This window comes from Heptranchias perlo, chromosome 8 (assembly GCF_035084215.1).
Source record: "Heptranchias perlo isolate sHepPer1 chromosome 8, sHepPer1.hap1, whole genome shotgun sequence".
Lineage (NCBI taxonomy): Eukaryota > Metazoa > Chordata > Chondrichthyes > Hexanchiformes > Hexanchidae > Heptranchias > Heptranchias perlo.
Window position 1 is genome coordinate 9,776,597 of NC_090332.1, and position 12,613 is coordinate 9,789,209.

Genomic DNA, 12,613 nt, shown 5'->3' on the forward strand with positions numbered 1-12,613 from the left:
AAGAGCCCGGTGGAGATAAGGATGCACCCTATGGTGACTCTAATGCTAATTATCTTCCTTAATACTGCGAGTTGTTAGAGCATAGAATGCTTTGCTACAGGGAATAGCTGAGGCAGGAAGCACTGCATCTTTCAAGGGAAGAACAGGCAAGCATTTGAAGCAAGTGCAAATACAAGCCTATGGACAGAGACCAGGGTTTTTAAGTTTTGGATTGCTCCAGCAAACAGCCAGCACAGACAAGACGGGCCAAATTTCTATGGTTATGCAGAGATTGGAGAATGATACCTGTTATGTGAATATTGCATACACCTGGATATTCATGAGACATATGACAAGATGCCACACAAGATTTTCAGGCAAGATAACATCCAATGCATGCAATAGGGAGATTGGTGAGAAAATAACACATAAGGGTGGTTAAAACTGGAGATAGCTCACAGTGGACAGCCTGTTAATTAATGTTGCACACAGACTAGTACTTGGCCCTCCATTATTCACTGCGTTCATTACAAACTTGGAAATTAACCATTAATTTTGTAGGCACTTAATCATGGGAAGTAACCTATGGAGGCTAGCATTGGTCAAAATGATTAAGGCAAAGTTCAGCACGAGAAAAATGCCTTAAAATTGTGCTGTGCCATTATTAGTGTACCAGCACACAACATGCTTGTAGGAAATCCATTTGTCTGCAACTAACTTGATTGAGTTTTTTGATGAGGTAACAGAGAGAGTTGATGAGGGCAATGCGGTTGATGTGGTGTATATGGACTTCCAAAAGGCGTGCCACATAATAGGCTTGTCAGCAAAGTTGAAGCCCATGTAATAAAAGGGGCAGTGGCAGCATGGATACGAAATTGGCTAAGTGACAGGAAACAGAGAGTAGTGGTGAACGGTTGTTTTCTAGACTGGAGGAAGGTATACAGTGGTGTTCCCCAAGGGTCGGACCACTTCTTTTCTTGATATATATTAATGACTTGGACTTGGATGTACAGGGCACAATTTCAAAATTTGCAGATGACAAAAAATTGGAAGGGTAGTAAACAGTGAGGAGGATAGTGATAGACTTCAAGAGGACACAGACAGGCTGGTGGAATGGGTGGACACGTTGCAGATGAAATTTAACACAGAAAAGTGCAAAGTGATACATTTTGGCAGGAAGAACGGGGAGAGGCAAAATAAACTAAAGGGTACAATTCTAAAGGGAGTGCAGGAACAGGGAGATCTGGGGGTATATGTGAACAAATCGTTGAAGGTGGCAGGGCAGATTGAGAAAGCAGTTAAAAAAGCATACAGGATCCTGGGCTTTATAAATAGAGACATAGAGAACAAAAGCAAGGAGATTATGCTGAACCTTTATAAAACATTGGTTCGGCCACAGCTGGAGTATTGTGTCCAATTCTGGGCACTACACTTTAGGAAGGATGTGAAGGCCTTAGAGAGGGTAGAGAAAAGGTTTGCTAGAATGGTTCCAGGGATGAGGGACTTTAGTTATGTGGATAAACTGGAGAAGCTGAGGTTGTTCTCCTTAGAGCAGAGAAGGTTGAGAGATTTGATGGAGGTATTCAAAATCATGAGGGGTCTAGACAGAGTAGATAGAGAGAAACTGTTCCCATTGGCGGAAGGGTCAAGAATCAGAGGACACAGATTTAAGGTAGTTGGCAAAAGAACCAAAGTTTTTTTTTAATGTAGCGAGTGGTTAGGATCTGGAATGCGCTGCCTGAGGGGGTGGTGGAGGCAGATTCAATCGTGGCTTTCAAAAGGGAATTGGATAAGTACTTGAAGGGAAAAAAATTGGAGAGCTACAGGGAAAGGGCAGTGGAGTGGGACTAGCTGGATTGCTCTTGCAGAGAGCTGGCACAGGCTCAACGGGCCAAATAGCCTCCTTCTGTGCTGTAACCATTCTATGATTCTAATTTTAAACAGTGACATCAAACCACAAAGGAATTTCATAGGAACACTAAGCACAAAAATCCAAAATAATCTATGTGTGTGAAAAAAATTCACAACTGCAAAACAGAGTCAAACATTTAAAGTCAAACAGGGAAAGGATTTTGTCGTCATTAATTGTTCTTTGAAGGCAATCATTGGAGCCTCAGACAGTGATCAACCAGGCTAACCTGCATTTATACAGTGCCTTTCACGTTCTCAGGACGTCCCAAAGCGCTTTACAACCAATGAAGTACTTTTAAAGTGTAGTCATTGTTGTAATGACAAGAGCAGCAACAGAGACATTGGGCGAGATTTTACACCCATTCACAATCAAAGGGACTTCTTATTATTACAAGTCATTAGTGAGAGCACTCATGGAATACTGTATGCAGTTTGGTCACCATGCCCCCAAAAGGACATTAATGCTCTAGAATGGGTGCACAGGAGAGTGATTAGTATAGTTACTGGACTTAAAGCACCATTACAAAGATAGACGAAAGAACTAAGATAACATACATTAGAGAAAAGATAACTGAAGGGCATTCGGATTCACATCCTTAAGATAATAAGAGAAGTTAATGATGTGAGGCTGATAATTCCGAGTTAAACTCTGAAAACAGAACCAGAGACGGCATCATTTCAAAAACTGGAAAGCGAAAGCTGAGCCGAAGTTAAGAAACAAAACCTCTTGTTAAACAAAGAGTAGCTCGTCTGTGGAATGGACTGGACCCAGTGCAGTTAATGCATCATCAGCTATTTCTTTCAAGTAGTTTCTGAGTTAATCTCAAGTACAGGAAAATAGAGAGAAAGATTAAGATAAATGGTTCATTCAACAACTACACCCCAGCCCTTTGCAAATTCTTCTGAAAAGCCACTTTGTCTCGCTAACTCTCGCCCTGCCTTCAAAAGCCTCCTAAAAATGGATTTCTTCAGCCGTTCTCTTCCTTCCCCTCTGGATTCCTTAATTTCCTAAAGGGCTCTGGGAAAGGCTGACGTGTTCGGTTTAGAATGAGAGACAGACACAAACACATTGCCTAGACAGACACTGATTGTGCAAGATGCTGCTACAGGGAAACGTAAGCATGCTGGACCGAATGCTATTAATCTACTACATCATTTATGTTCCATAAACCTTTCCCTAATGGTGCTGTATCCAAAACCATCTCTCTTTTCCATGCCAACGCCTCATTTTTTAACTCCCCCACCGTGGGCTCTTAGATTATCGTTGCAAAAATAACAATGTTTTGGACAAGAGAAGAGCATTGGTCCATACAAAGAATCATAGCACAGAAGGAGGCCATTCGGCCTGTCGTGCCTGTGTTGGCTCTTTGAAAGAGGAATCCAATCAGTCCCACAAACCCTGCCCTTTCCCCATAGCCCTGCAAATTTTCCCTTTTCCTTTTGAAATCTAGCCTATCCTTCCAAGCCTCCCATCAGCTTCCGTACCACGATTATGAAACTAATCCCCTTTCCTAATAGGAACGCCTCAAATTTTAAATTCTCATTCTTGTCTTTAAATCCCTTCAAGTCCTCGTCCCTGCCAAACTCAGAAACCTCCTCCAGCCCTACAACCACCCACGAGCACTCTGTTTCTCCGACTCTGACCTCTTGTGCATCCCCTTTCTTTCGCCCCACCAATGGCGGCCGTGCTTTAAGATGCCGAGCCCTAACCTCTGAAATTCTCTCCCTAAACCCTTCCGTCTTGCCACCTTATTTTTTGGCCATCCCGCCCAATCGTTCTTCCTTTGGCTCAGCATCCACTTTTCCCTTGTGCTTCTGTGACACATTTTGGGACATTTGTCCTCCATTAAAAGGTGCAATATAAACACAAGTTGTTGTTGTATTCATCCAGCCCCTTTTTTCAACCTGTTCCACAAGCCCTGCTGGTAATCTGTTCTTCGGTAGATTTTTTTAAAAATTGCCCAAATGTCCTATTTTCTTTGAACAGAGTTCTTGGGTCAGAGTGCCTCGAGGGTACCAGTGAATGTGGGATTGCCGAAGGTCGGCAATGTACCAGTATGGGGAATTAGCATCTGCTCAGCTGCCCTTAATATCCAGTTAGAATGATTAAAGAAGTTGTTGAATGTAAAGGACTATCTCCCTTTCAATTATATTTGGCATTTTGGTAATGTCCATGAGATGAAGGCAGTCAAGACCTGAAGTAGGCCTTTGATAGGTGCGCGACTGCCTCCGGGTCTAACTGACCTCAAAGTTTTGATTTAAATTTTTGTATTTTACGCCTGCCTGAAATCTTTTCAAAGTCATGGCCTGCAGGGAATAAAATTTCCTAAAAGTCACACAATAGGCCTAAGAAAATCACTTGGCTAAATTAAAAAACGGTTTATAAATTGAAAGCGAGGTTTTGAAAATGGCCGCCACAAGGTTTCTCTTGGAGTGAATGACTGGGGGAAGAAAGCTTTCGTAGGGTGAGAAGGGAAAGCTGTGTGTCGAACTCATTGGTCTCAAACAATGTCCCTGCTATTTCTAGACAAATTACAACTGGACTAATCCTGTGGTCCTTAGAAAATAGGGGTTTTCCTCATGTCATTTCTGGGTCTGTTGTAGACTAATTGATAGGAGATTGATTGCTATGATTAATCAACAACTCCATCATCAGTGTGTTATGTGACTACCAGGATGGGAGAAGGTGAACTTGATGGACCTTGGGGGTTTTTTTTGTCCAGCAATTCCTATGTTCCCAATAACAAATGAAGAATCAAAAGAAACCAGTGATTAACAGATATAATTAAAATCTTAATCTTTCTTCACTAATAAAGTTTACTGGAATATAAAGGCCATATACAGGCCCCTCAATATGTTCTACTTAATACCTAATTAATTTTAAAGCACCGGTGTCCTGCAAACCTGACTCGAGTCACAGTTGGACACCAATAAAGTTGATGGATGTGATGACATTAACACTACAGATATTCACAATCATTTTAATAAAGGCGGCATAAAGATGCTTCGAATTACTCAAAGAAATAATTAGAACCTTTATGGGCCGATTAACATTGTAACAAAGTCACTTTGCTTTCTGCGCAAAGACCCATCCATCGTCGACGAGCTTACAGCTTTATTCTGAAATGAGGTAATGTCATAGTGTTCTGTTTATCTTTGTAATTTTGAAATGTATCTCAGCTCAAACGTCATTTCTGCAGGCAAGTTTTATTTTGCTAAGGGGCCAGATCCAGAAAAGCCCAACGCATTTCACAATGAATCCTTTTGAGAAACAGTGACTGGTTTCCCCCTCAACACGATCTGTCGATGGCCGTGCTTCTTTATACACTTCGTGCAGGAAAGTAATTTCAGTCAGTAGCCTATAAATAAAAACCCAGGAAGACTTATCAAAAGAAATAATAAATCCATTTCTAAGTGCGGCAAGTCTTCCACCTTTAACTGCGGGTGACATGAAGAATTTGTTGAGTGTTTAAGTGCCAGCAAAATCCAAACACTGTTATTCTAGGGCTCAATAGTTGAGCCTTTTTTTTTTATTTATTCGTTCATGGGATGTGGGCGTCGCTGGCGAGGCCGGCATTTATTGCCCATCCCTAATTGCCCTTGAGAAGGTGGTGGTGAGCCGCCTTCTTGAACCGCTGCAGTCCGTGTGGTGAGGGTTCTCCCACAGTGCTGTTAGGAAGGGAGTTCCAGGATTTTGACCCAGCGACGATGAAGAAACGGCGATATATTTCCAAGTCGGGATGGTGTGTGACTTGGAGGGGAACGTGCAGGTGGTGTTGTTCCCATGTCCCTGCTGCTCTTGTCCTTCTAGGTGGTAGAGGTCGCGGGTTTGGGAGGTGCAGTCGAAGAAGCCTTGGCGAGTTGCTGCAGTGCATCCTGTGGATGGTGCACACTGCAGCCACAGTGCGCCGGTGGTGAAGGGAGTGAATGTTTAGGGTGGTGGATGGGGTGCCAATCAAGCGGGCTGCTTTATCTTGGATGGTGTCGAGCTTCTTGAGTGTTGTTGGAGCTGCACTTATCCAAGCAAGTGGAGAGTATTCCATCACACTCCTGACTTGTGCCTTGTAGATGGTGGAAAGGCTTTGGGGAGTCAGGAGGCGAGTCACTCGCCGCAGAATACCCAGCCTGTAGCAACTACTTCAGCACCTACACGATGGGGAGAGCAGGGCGTCACAGAACACTGCAACTATGGCCGTAGGAGATGGAGGTTCAGTTCCCCCGAGCTGCTGATTGTCGTCTCTCTTGCACATTATCAGCTCCCACACGCTGATAATGTGCAAGAGAGACGACAACCACAACGTGCATTTATACAAAAACAAAAGCAAGATAATGCGGATGCTGGAAATCTGAAATAAAAACCGAAATTGCTGTAAATACTCAGCAAGTCAGGCAGCATCTGTGGAGAAAGAAATAAGAGTTAAAGTTTCAGGTCGATGGCCCTTCGTCAGAAGTTGTCCAAAACGCATTTGTTCATAACCTGTCCTGCATTTATATAGTGCCTTTAACATTCAAACCATCTCAAGCTTCACAGAGAAATAATATGAGGAACAGACACCAAGCCTTTGGAGAGGTGACTGAAGCAAGGTCCAAAAAGATAAGTTTTGAGAAGGCTTTTAAAGGAGCGAGAGGTGGAAAGGTGGAGGTGGGGTTGATGGAGAGAGCTCCAGAGAATTAAACCAAGACAACCGAAGGCTCTGTCATTAATGGTCAAACAAAGGCGGAGGGATGCACAGAACATAGGAAAAAGGAGTAGGCCATTCAGCCTCTCGAGCCTGTTCCAAGGAGAATGGAGTTGGAAGACCTACGGGTACAGGAGGAGATTTAAGGTTGGAGGAAGTTGCAGGCTGAGGAGCATGGCCGTGGAGGGATTGGAAGACGAGGCCATGATTTTTAAATTTGATGCGTGGAGGAAAGGGAACCGATGTAGGCTGGGGAGGACAGGAGTGACGGACAAGCTGGACTTACTGCAGGACAGGTTATGAACAAATGCGTTTTGGACAACTTGGACTGTGTGGAAGGCAGATGATGGTAGGCCATCAAGGAGAGCACTGGAGTAATTAATCTGGAAGGGACAAACGTACTGAAAAGGGTTTCAGTGGCAAAGGGGCTGAGGCTATCGTTGATACACCAACACCACAAGGAGTAGGTTCACCACCATCTTAGGGCAACGAGGGATAAATGCGGCCATGCTAGTGCTGCCCACATCCCAAGAACAAGAAAAAAAATCAAGGACTACAGATGCTCATTTTCTGAGAGACTGAACAGGATGAGTGGAAAGGTCAATATGACACTTGCCCAGATGAAGGTATTTCTCAACAGTTAGTCACACAAGAAGAGCCTGCATCGTCATGCAAGACCTATCAACTAGTGAAGATGTGTTGCAGTACAACTTTCATTTCTCTGTATTACTTCAGGTTGTCAGAAATATCCATTAAGAGAAACACTGCAAAACCATCCACACTAACCATTCACTTTAAAGGGGCTTGGTGGCACTGTGTGGACCCATACAAACCGCAGGATAACACAGGACAATTTTATTTAAACAACACTGCACAGGGCTTCTCTGAAGGCTCGGCAAGATTATCCAGTGAGTAGCTGAGCCATACAACAACAACAACAACAACAACTTGCATTTATATAGCGCCTTTAACATAGTAAAACATCCCAAGGTGCTTCACAGGAGCGATTATCAAACAAAATTTGACATATAAGAAGATATTAGGACAGGTGACCAAAATCTTGATCAAAGAGGTAGGTTTTAAGGAACGTCTTAAAGAAGGAGAGGAAGAAAGGGGGAGAGGTTTAGGGAGGGAATTCCAGAGCTTTAGGCCTAGGCACGGCCGTTAACGGTGGAGCAAAGGAAATCGGGGATGCGAAAGAGGCAAGAAGTGGAGGAGCGTAGAGATGCCTACACATCAGGAAGGGCGCATGTTCGATATCTGGCCTGTGTTGTGTTACCTGATGTCATCCAGGACTGTAGTGGAGACTCTGCAATTTTTCTCACCACCTTTGGACTGGGGAAAGAAGAAAAAAATTGGCCAAGGTTGATCCTGATCACTAGATGACCTTTACTGCCGTCCAGTAGTAAAGGTCATCTTTACTACTGGACAATAAGGAGTTCTTACTGAATACTGAACTCTTCCTTCCTCTGGCCTCTTGTGTATTCCCCCTCCCTTCAACCCACCATTGACGGCCGTGCCTTCAACCCCCTAGGAGACAGCGCACTGGAATTCCCACCCTACACCTCTCCGCCTTTCCAGCTCTTTCTCCTCCTTATAGCCCACCTCTTTGGCCAAACTTTTGGTCGCCTCCTGTTAATATCTCCTTCCTTGGCTCAGCATCGACTTTTTTTTGATTATGCCTCTGTGAAGCGCCTTGGGGACATTTATTGTTGTTGCCATTAAGTAATGGGCACAGTCATGGAGCATGCAGAGGTGGAATCTTCCCACAGCAAAGAATAAAAACAAGAAGGAATGGAGTGGACAGAATTGGAATAAACACAGTAAAACAGAACATAAACACTGGTGCAGCAAAGCCAAAATAGCATAGAAGATAATTCAACAGTTAACTGTGTAATATATAATTTATTCGAATGAAGAGGAGCCGATAAGTCACAAACGAGTTATAAACATCTCCTGCTTGAGTGGATTAAAATCTGCATCCCACTGGGTATTATAATATTATTTTTAAAACTGCCTAAAATGCATTGTATAAAAATCAAATGTGGAATAAATTATGCAAACGACAGAATTCGCAGTTACATTTTAATTACATGATCACAAAACTTTATACACGCCATTATCATATATATTGTATATTGCCATATGGGCTGAATCAGCCACCTCTCACAAAAATCCACCCCCTGGATTAAGAAGCTGAGATAGCTTTAAAAAAATAACTGATCGAGTTATTGAAGTCATCACTTTTGATTGATAGCAAGCGAGTTGTAACTCTTGACTAATCGCAGGACAAGCACACAAGTGTTAGTGCATCCCGGATTATTAACGACCCCCATCTTTTATCCAGCACATTACTGGGCTGTAAATGTCACTCTCCTAAGCCTCATTACTGTATCAGCAGCTCAGAAAATGACGAGCTCCACTCCTTTCACTGGTCACTCGGTAATGTACTTGTATGCCATTGTCTGGGATAGTTTAACAAAATAATCAATCAATCCGCTGCACACTCCTGCATCGACTTACGTAGGGTGAAGGGCTGGTGATTTGTTGCTATAATGGTGGGGTGTGAGGGGGTGTGGGGGTGTATGGGGTGGGGGGGGGGGGGAAAGAAAAAAATAATAGGTTTTAAAACCTGGACCATTAACATCACCAGAGACGGATGGGCACTATGGTCGGGAGTACAGATCGAACAAAGAAGAATAAATTACAGACCAGTGGCATTCGGCAGATGGAAACAACACCTTGCACTTCTAATAGCACAGTCAATGTAGAAAACGACCCAAGGCACTTTGTTGACTGCGGAGAGGGGGATGTCTTGGGACATTTTACTACGTTAAAGGCGCTATATAAATGCGAGTTGTTGTTGTTGGTGTCTAGCATGAGCAGGTGTCAGGGGAAAGAGTCAGGGAGCCCAAAGTTACCTTGTGCATTCTCAAAACGGAAATCTCCTCATCCTTATTCGGAGGATCTCTGCGCAGCTCCATGTGAAAACAACATGAAGTATGTAAATCGCACAACACAAAGCATGAAAGAGTGGGGAGAATGGAGTAATAGGCATACCTGAGAGGTCTGGAGGGGGGCCGAGGAGAATTGGAATGATTAATTCAGCTTCTTGGGATACAGTTCCAAAGTGTCAGTAGCATCCTTCTTGCTTTGATACCAGACGGTGAGTGTCAGCAGGCTATTTGACAGTAGCGTTCATCATTTGCAAGCCTGATTCTTTCTTCAACTGATATCCACACTTACTTCCCAACTAAGATCACTTGACAAGTGATTAAGAGCAGAAATCATTTAAAATTTTTCCCTGGAACTAGTCTAGGAGCCTATCAGATGAACTGTAGTGCCCTACTGAGACCCCAATGAGGATCAGATGACCCAGCACAGGCCTGGTCTGCAGTGCTCAGCTCCGCATTTGGGCAGTGCATTTGCTAAAAGAGCCATCATGAGAGAGTTGATCCTTCTGAAAGAAATGATGACAGGAACGGGAAGATCAGGACATATCAGACTACTAGCTGCTACCATAATATGCACCCTCAATAGAGACTGGCTTTAGTGAATGCTTCAGATACAAATCATACTGCTGACAGCTGCAGGTGCGCCAAATTATAAATCAAATGCTACCCTGCAACACAAAAGCAAAGCAAGAGTTTGGCCAAAATACACCCATTGCCAGCACTGCCACCCGTCACCATGTAAACACACTGTCCTCACAGTGCCTTCAGCAGCATCTCCATTTTAGGACGGAACAATATGGAGAAAGGTACTTGTGGACTTTACTATTCTGAACCTTGCTAAAACTCAACAGATAATAAAACATTGAACCCGGTGGTGGAATGCCCTGCAGAATGATTTATGAGCAAAAGCCCAGAGGGAAAGTATAAATGACAGGGAATATAATTCAACGTGTGTTAGGATACAAGTTAAAACTTGATTCTCCAAGTTCCCCCACTAGCGACATTACTCACGCCACTGGGCATTCATGTAAACTGAAAAGTCCTCGCCCACAATGTCTTCAAAGAATAAACAGCACAGAAACAGGCCATTCGGCCCAACTGGTCTATGCCGGTGTTTATGCTCCACGCGAGCCTCCTCCCTCCCTACTTCATCTAACCCCTATCAGCATAACCTTCTATCCCTTTCTCCCTCTTATATTTATCTAGATTCCCTTTAAAGGCATCGATGCTAATCTTCGTGCCAGTTGTGCAATTCCTTACTTGCAAACAACAATATAGAGACAGCACAGAGTCTTGAGCTTAATGAAGGGAGAAGGCAGTAACTTCTCCACAAACTTTAAAAAAAAGACATCATGGGAGGGGGGGTAGGTGGCAATTTTCACCTAACCGATGGGGTCGGGTGTGACGCTGGTTTTACATCCCGCCTGATTTTACCCTCCACTGAAGTTAATGAAGAGTAATATTGGCCGAGATGTAAAAGCAGCGTTCCACCCGATCCCGTGGGATTCCGCCCGGCAAGTTAGGTTAAAATTACCCCCCCGCCCCCCCCACCACCAAGGGTTTTCCCACACATCAGAAAAAAAATTGACTGAAACAAAAGACTGCTGACTGATTTGTTGGCTTGATGTCTGCAACAAAGCAATCAACCTGTCATCAGGCCTGCATACAGAATTGAATCTTAATAAAAATCGGTCTGTTTGGATCGAAAGGGAACCTTGCTTTGACGAGAGCCGTGGGCGTGAAATGTTCTTTCCGTGCGACAGGACAAAAACAAGAAAGAGAACGCACGAATGCAGCATTTCAGGAAAAATCTGGGGAATTCCTTTGACCGACAAAAGGCCGCATATGTAACACGCTGCATCATGAAGCATAATCTCATCTCACTGCCACACGGGGTGGAAACAGCCTCTTATCATCGACGCCACTACCTGGAGCCAATGCAACAGAGGCAGGTAAACAGATTGCGAGGTTGGGAAAGGAAAAAGGGGGTGGAATTAACCATTAATTTCCCGAAAAACTTGGGAAATTGGAAATAAGAAATAGAAAGCAGGGGTAGGCCATACGGCCCCTCGAGCCTTCTCTGCCATTCAATAAGATCATGGCTGACCTTCGACCTCAACTCCACTTTCCCGCCCTATCCCTTAGAGTCTAAAAATCTATCGATCTCAGCCTTGAATATACTCAACAACTGAGTATCCACAGCCCTTTGGGGTAGAGAATTCCCAAAGATTCACCACCATCTGAGTGAAGAAATTCCTCCTCATCTCAGTCCTAAATGGCTGAGATTATGACCCCTAATTCTAGACTCTCCAGCCAGGGGAAACAGCCTCGCCAGACCTACCCTGTCAAGCCCTCTAAGAATTTTATACGTTTCAATGAGATCACCCCTCATTCTTCTAAACTCCAGAGAGTATAGGCCCATTCTTCTAAACTCCAGAGAGTATAGGCCCATTCTACTCAATCTCTCCTCAAAGGACAACTCTCTCATCCCAGGAATCAATCTAGGAATTGTGCCTAGATGTTAGAGAAGAAAGATCAACCATTGGCCAAGTTAATCTTTCCTCGGTTTATAGTACGGGATGAAATTAGTGAACACGGGGAAAGGCCTGGGCTAGTCAGGTACAGGTAGCATGGATTAGTAAAGGTCAGAGAGAGAAACTGCAATTGCTGGCAAACTGAAACATGTTAGTTAGCATCAGTAAAGAAAAAAGACTGGTTAGTGCTTCGGCTACCTGCCCTTCGCCAGAACTGGGAACTAGAAGGTGAGCAGGCCCTCCGACGGGACGGGGTCAGCGGAGCGGCTACTCCGCCCGCCCCTTCGCGAGGCCCGGGCCTCATTAGCATTCTGCCGGAGAGCTGCAGGCACCAAGCGGCCATCCTGCTGCAGCTCGCCGGTGCTGCGATGGGCTTGGATGGAGAGGAGGTCTTTGAACAGGCCGGCAATGGACTGAAGTTTTTTTTTGGGAGATCAAGGAGGAGAACTCCTGCGTCTCCCGGGCCCACCAGAAAAAAAGGAAACGTTCAGAGCTTTCTGGGCCGTTTTTGGTTGTTTTTTTTGCCCACTTGTACCTGACATGTTGCAATTGGGTT

General features: G+C 44.2%; 1 protein-coding gene across 3 annotated transcripts in view; it reads right to left on the bottom strand.

Annotated features, from left to right (window-relative positions):
• Positions 1-12,613, bottom strand: part of smyd3 (SET and MYND domain containing 3) — a 602,505-nt gene that overhangs the window by 272,937 nt on the left and 316,955 nt on the right. The gene's annotated exons all lie outside the window — the stretch shown is intronic.